The sequence below is a fragment of the Octopus sinensis genome, linkage group LG9 (genome assembly GCF_006345805.1).
Source record: "Octopus sinensis linkage group LG9, ASM634580v1, whole genome shotgun sequence".
NCBI classification, from domain to species: Eukaryota; Metazoa; Mollusca; class Cephalopoda; order Octopoda; family Octopodidae; genus Octopus; species Octopus sinensis.
The window spans coordinates 7922520-7930019 of NC_043005.1; the positions used below are offsets into that span (position 1 = coordinate 7922520).

A 7500-nucleotide genomic window follows, 5' to 3' on the forward strand; every position below is an offset into this window, starting at 1 on the left:
AGTCTTACAGAAAAGCGAAGGTTTATTTGTAAATGTTACGATATGCAGTGTGTGAGAATAATATATGACCGAATGTTATAAGTGAGGGTTATATATATTAGGGAAGCACTCCGTCGGTTACGACGATGAGGGTTCCGGTTGATCCGAATCAACGGAACAGCCTGCTCGTGAAATTAACGTGTAAGTGGCTGAGCACTCCACAGACACGTGCACTCTTAACGTAGTTCTCGGGGATATTCAGCGTGACACAGAGAGTGACAAGGCCGGCCCTTTGAAATACAGGTACAACAGAAACAGGAAGTAAGAGTGAGAGCAAGTTGTGGTGAAAGAGTACAGCAGGGATCACCACCATCCCTGCCGGAGCCTCGTGGAGCTTTAGGTGTTTTCGTTCAATAAACACTCACAACGCCCGGTCTGGGAATCGAAACTGTGATCCTACGACCGCGAGTTCGCTGCCCTAACCACTGGGCCATTGCGCCTCCACAAGGGTTATATATATATGAAGCATTAAAGCCAGAAGGATAATAGTAACTGTGCAAAATACAAAATACAAAAATAAAAGTGTAGGGTCAAGCTACAGAAATATCAAATGAAAGGCGTGGGCAAACGAATAACAAGTTGGCAAATGAGTGGATAATATTATCCTGGATGCGGAGTGAAGGTTCATTATATAACCATTACCTTTCATAGAGGGAAACATAAGAAAATCAATTCCAGTTTTGAATTCAAAAGATGCAGAAGCTGTGTCGGGATGTTTTGCACCCGTTTGGAACTTTTGATAGAAAGACGTTAATATTGTGATCTGTGTCTCTTCTACATGCCTCACTAAAAACATACGTTGGTTATATCGGGATTGAGAAAGTCTCCATGTGGCGTACATAGCATTTTGCACTGCCACTCTTTCTAATGGAGAATTTTGTCCTGAGTATCCCACTCTTCGAGCAGGAAAATCACAGTAACGTCAGATTGAATCAAAAGGTCCGCACAAATTTCTCACACCCTGTCTCTCTATCTGTGTGTGTGTGTGTGTGTGTGTGTGTGTGTGTGTGTGTGTGTGTTTGTGTGTGTGTGTACTACGCAGGCATACCATCTTAAAAACACCTGCTTGAGAAGATCTGAAGAAAATAGCGAATCAAAGATGACGCTTCTCAGTTATCGCTCGATCAGAAATAACAGCCAAATTGTTTCAAATCTTATCCTACTATTGAAAAAAAAAAAAAAAGGGCAAATTATATGATGAAGTCATGTATGCACTTAAAAGAGTCCGGAACTTCAGAATGAGCAGCTGACTGTAATCTTAATATGTGTAATCGCTTAGGGGAAAAGTCTGATTTCTGTTTAAACATTGCACATTGCGAATAAGCGAAATATTACTGAAATTTCCAACTTTTGATTCTTACCCATCATCATATCTGCAACTGGTGATAACATTCTTCGAACATTTATACATGCGTACATACAGGTACGTGGAGGCGCAATGGCCTAGTGGTTAGGGCAGCGAACTCGCGGTCGTAGGATCGCGGTTTCGATTCCCAGACCGGGCGTTGTGTGTGTTTATTGAGCGAAAACACCTAAAAGCTCCACGAGGCTCCGGCAGGGGATAGTGGTGATCCCTGCTGTACTCTTTCGCTACAACTTTCTCACACTCTTTCTTCTGTTGGCCTGCTCGCTTAGCCAGCGGGGTGGCGTCATTTGAAGGCTAAAACAATGCGAAGCGCATTGTGACCGGCGACGTGTAGCAACATCTGATGGTCTGGTCGGTCACGTGATCACATAAAGGTACACATAGACGCGTACGTATATTTGTCCACGAATACACACACACACACACACACACGCCTGTTTAGGAAATTCTCCTGATAGAATGCTTTGAGGAAAACTATGCTGCAGTTTGAACGGAGCTACGTTGCTTTGGCAGCGTATCAGGTCATTATCAAGCGACTCCTTCATTTAGATAGTTCACGCTCACACAGCCAATGCCGTCGTTAATCTGTAAAAACTCCATTCACAAATTTTAATATAAAGAATATAATACTGGATACATGCATACGTACATACATACATACATGACCGTCACCGACCAGGCTATCAGATGTTGCTGCATATCGCTGGTCACAATGCGCTTCGCAATGCGTTTTAGCCTACAAATGACGCCACCCCGCTGGCTAAGCCAGCAGGCCAACAGAAGAAAGAGTGAGAGAAAGTTGTAGCGAAAGAGTACAGCAGGGATCGCCACCACCCTCTGCCGCAGCCTCGTGGAGCTTTAGGTGTTTTCGCTCAATAAAAACTCACAACGCCTGGTTTGGGAATCGAAACCGCGATCCTATGACCGCAGGTCCGCTGCCTTAACCACACATACATACAAACAAACATACAAACATACATACGTACATACATATATTATATATATATATACACACACACATTACATACGCATATGTACGTATGTATATATGTATATATCTACATACTTATGTATATGTATGTAGGTTTGATTACAGTTTTCTAGAAGAGAACGCGAAAGTGGGCAGGATAGATAAATAGATAGATCAATAGAATGCTAGATACAGAGATAGAAGGGTAGATAGATAGATAGATAGAGAGAGAGAGAAAGAGAGAGAGGAGTCAAAGGAAAAGAGAGTGAAATAACTCCATTACCAACTCGTATAGCGATCCATCTATTATATACATATGTATGTATGTATGTATATATGTATGTGTCTTAAGGAAGCACTCCACAGACACGCGCACCCTTAACGTAGTCTCGGGGATATTCAGCGTGACACAGAGAGTGACAAGGCCGGCCCCTTGAAATACAGGTACAACAGAAACAGGAAGTAAGAGTGAGTAAGTTTGTGGTGAAAGAGTACAGCAGGGATCACCACCATCCCCTGCCGGAGCCTCGTGGAGCTTTTAGGTGTTTTCGCTCAATAAACACTCACAACGCCGGTCTAGAATCGAAACCGCGATCCTATGACCGCGAGTCCGCTGCCCTAACCACTGGGCCATTGCGCCTCCACGTATGTATGTGTATATATATATATATATATATTTATATACACACACACACACACACACACACACATATATAATATATATATATATATATATATATATATATATATGTATGTATGTATATATGTATATGTATGTATATGGTATTTAAATACTATAAAATGTTGCCTTTGACACAGTTCTGTAGCATATATAAAATTGAGTAACAGAGAGCATCTAGTGATTACAGCTGAAAGCTTTAGCAGTGTCACATCGTGTTATGAAAATGGGGTTATCGTGTAGATTATCTTAATCTGAATCATTCCACATAAATGATGTTGTTTTCTTCCAAAATTCAAACGTTATTTTCTGTTATGCAGAATGAATCTGCATAGTTATTTTCGGGGTTTAGTTGACACCCGATTTCGTGTAGCTATCGCACATGTTTCATTTACACGATTCACTTTAAGGATGTTCAATATGGTAACCGATGTATTGCTACTTTAAAATCAATAACTTTTCTCACCAGGTTGTTTGTTTGAAACAGATTCTATTTCTATTAAGATGGCGTCAATTATTTGTTATTTTCTCTTTGTGGCATTTTTTTGTTGTTGTTGTAGAAATATATCCTTTGCGTTCTTCGTAACTATAGTATTTATATATGTTAAAATATGTGTTCACCGCCATTATCCCTTTTGAAATGCGTTAATCATATTTCAGTTAAAATTTCACAACTTTTGCCAATGAAAGGCATTTTATAACACTTGCAATTGTTAAGCGGCCATATACGAAATTGTTACTTTATACCACGGCACTTGCACACACACCTACATCCACATACAGTTACATACATACATACATACATACATAAATACATACATACATACATACATACATACATAAATACATATATACATAACATACATAATACATACATACATACATACAGACATATATACATACATACATACATACATACATACATACATAAACATAAATACGTACATACAAACATTTATATCCATCCATCCATCCATCCATATATATATTATATTAGATATACTATATATAATATATATATATATATATATATTCAACAACAATTAAGGAATGGCCTTAATAGGCCATTCGGCCCACTAGAAGAAGCAGCCAGTCTTTGACTATTTTCTCTTTCCCACTAGACCGCTGGTCGGTAGAGATAAATTTCTATGAATTTTTGATACCCTAAATGATTAATTATATATATATATATATATATATATATAGGGTTATGGTTTAAAAGAAGCGCTTATATAATTTGAGAAAAAAATTATTTTTATAAAAATAACATTAACATAAAGCTAAATTATCAATTTAATAATCTCGTTCAATAAAACCACCATAAGCACCAATAACTGCTCTACGCGGGGTCGAAATCGTTTGCAAGCTCGGATTAAGTAGTCCTTGTTCGGAAATGACTCGAACTATGGTGTCTTTCAAAGAATCTCTGGTGCTGTTGGGGTGTTCATTGACGTTTTTTCAACCCCTAGCGTTCAGACGTGCAGTGCGCGTTCGTCGGATTTTCGCTTTCACTCTAACGCATCGAGCAGAGATATTGCATAAAGATTTACCAAAAGTTTGGTATACTCAAGCCATAAAGCCATCCATAGGATTCTGCAGGCCTTTGACAATGATGCCACGGGCAAAACTCAGATCAAAGAGTGTTGTAAATATGGCTGGAACTCAGTGGAGAACGAGACACGTTCAAGCAGGCCATCCACAAGCTGAAACGAGGAGCCGATTGAGAAAGTTCAGCGAATAGTCATGGAAGACCGTCGTGTAACTATTCAGGAAATTTTTCACAAAGAAGCACAGAATCAGTGTATTCCATTTTATCGGAAGATTTCTGCATGGGGAGAGCGTCAGCGAAATTCAGGCCCAAGGTGCTAACGGAACAGCAGAAGTAAAGCTGCGTGGAAATCTCTGTGCACACAACAACGCAGACTTCGTGAATATCATCATTACTGATGATGGGACATGGCTTTATGGTCTCAGCTCAACTGGTACTTAATTTATCGATCCCGAAAGGATGAAAGGCAAAGTTGACCTCGGCGGAATTTGAACTCAGAACGTACCGGCAGACGAAATACGGCTACGCATTTCGCCCGACGTGCTAACGTTTCTACCAGCTCGCCGCCTTAAGTTTTATTACTCATAGTAATATTTTTATACATACCTTCGGTTTTTTTATCTAATATTTTATGCCTTCAGTTGAAAACACACACACAAGCACACACACACACACAGACACACACACACACACACACACACACACACACACACACACACACACACACACACACACACACACACACACACACACACACACACACACACACACACACACACACAAAGCGGAAGCTCTCCATTGTTCTGTTACCAATTTCTTGGCGCTTAGGTACTTCCAACGAAAATAATTCGAGAGACTTCTCTAATATTGATTTGTTTTGCAATGGCATAGGACAAAAGTTTATAGGAGAGGATAAAGGCAGAGAGAAAAAGAGAAAGAAGATAGATAGATAGATAGATAGATAGATAGATAGATAGATAGATAGATAGATAGATAGATAGATAAAGAGACTAAATACACATTTTAGCAAAGATATAGGTTCCAGTTATAGACATATTATATTTTAATCTTTATACAAAATATATCGTCACAGTCACTTTACTACTGAACTATTGAAGCAGTCAGTATGTAGTAGTACAACTTGTAAGAAAGAGCAATCAGTTTTCCTCGTGTCAGCTGATAGTCACGTCATAGTAGTAACTGATACAGTCTTGAAATATATCAGCAAAACTGGGTTGCCTTTGACTATAGGCTGGTTCGTTCGATCTTTGAATAAATAAGAACAGCTATAAAAACAACACATTTTACTAAAAATAGCAACTAAATCTTCAACATGTCAATCTTTACCATCTTAAAAGAAAGGAAGCCCGAGTCTGAAAAGAAAAATTAAACATTATGGTCATGGACGTAGCGACTTTTTTTAAAAATATAAGTCTGCTTGGTCAGCGACGTCTTGTGCTAATCAGCAACATGGGAAACTGCAAAAATTTTAATTATGATTAATACAAAAAGATAAAAAGAACAGGCATAGCCATCCGGACACAACGTCATCGCGGTTTTGCACTCTCATTAGAAACATGTGAAGAGGAATGAACATCATAACTACTCATTTAATCTTTCTATTTGCTCCAAAGTGGAGGCCTTGTGTCAGTGTAAAAGATAATTTTAGCGCTGTTTACATCTGAATAAATTTTCTCTGTTTGTATTTTTATCGATTTCAGTCAATCGAAATGTTTGAATTGTTTCTCAGCAATATTGTCTATTTTCTTCTAACAGCTTCTAATCTATCATGACAGCTTACATGAAATATTCATGGCCTCTTTTACATAATGCTTTTCAGTGGGAGAAACTAGAAGCAAAGATCAAAGCGTGAAAACATTGGATTAATAACTTCTACTATTGGCCAAAACGAAAATATTAAAGTGACCTTTAAAACAAATAGTTTTGATAAAAGTTTTGTTTTAAATTTCCTTATAAAAATTTTGCTTTGTTTTGAAAATATAAAAAAAGAAAGACTTCTAACTGAAAGATATTTTTATGGAAACTTCAATCATCATTACAAACAAAAGAATTTTGCATTATTTTTCTTCTCAATGTTCTCTGAGATATTCAACATCTCCACCAGCCTAATTTGGAGTACATATTGATATTAAGATGCAAGTGTATTCCAATGCCCATTAAATTATAATTACTGTATATGTGAATATTTAATATCTTGCAAACAACTTAATTATAATTATTTTAAAGTACTCACGACATGTTTCACAATTTATTCGTTAAAAGTTGATGGTTTACTCTACCATTCATCTGAATTTCTCGCTTTTGTGCGTTCGTAGAACAAACGCACAAAGCGAGGCATCGCGAGTAACGAGAGAATGAAAAATCAGTTTCGAATGAATGATTATATTTTACATGAGCACTTCCTCTGTCAGTGCGCGAAAACACGTGTGTATATGCATACATACAGACATGCGTGCATACATACATACATACATACATACATGCATACACACTCGCATACATACATACATACATACATGCATACAATTCACATACATACATACATACATACATACATACATACATACATGCATACACACTCACATACATACATACATACATACATACATACATACATACATACATACATGCATACACACTCACATACATACATACATACATACATGCATACACACTCACATACATACATACATACATACATACATACATACGTACATGCATACACACTCACATACATACATACATACATACATACATACATACATACATGCATACACACTCACATACATGCATACATACATACATACATACATACATACATACATACATGCATACACACTCACATACATACATACATACATACATACATACATGCA

General features: G+C 37.5%; 1 long non-coding RNA gene across 1 annotated transcript in view; it reads left to right on the forward strand.

Annotated features, from left to right (window-relative positions):
* LOC118764678 overlaps positions 1–7500 on the forward strand; it is an 11149-nt gene that overhangs the window by 1343 nt on the left and 2306 nt on the right. The gene's annotated exons all lie outside the window — the stretch shown is intronic.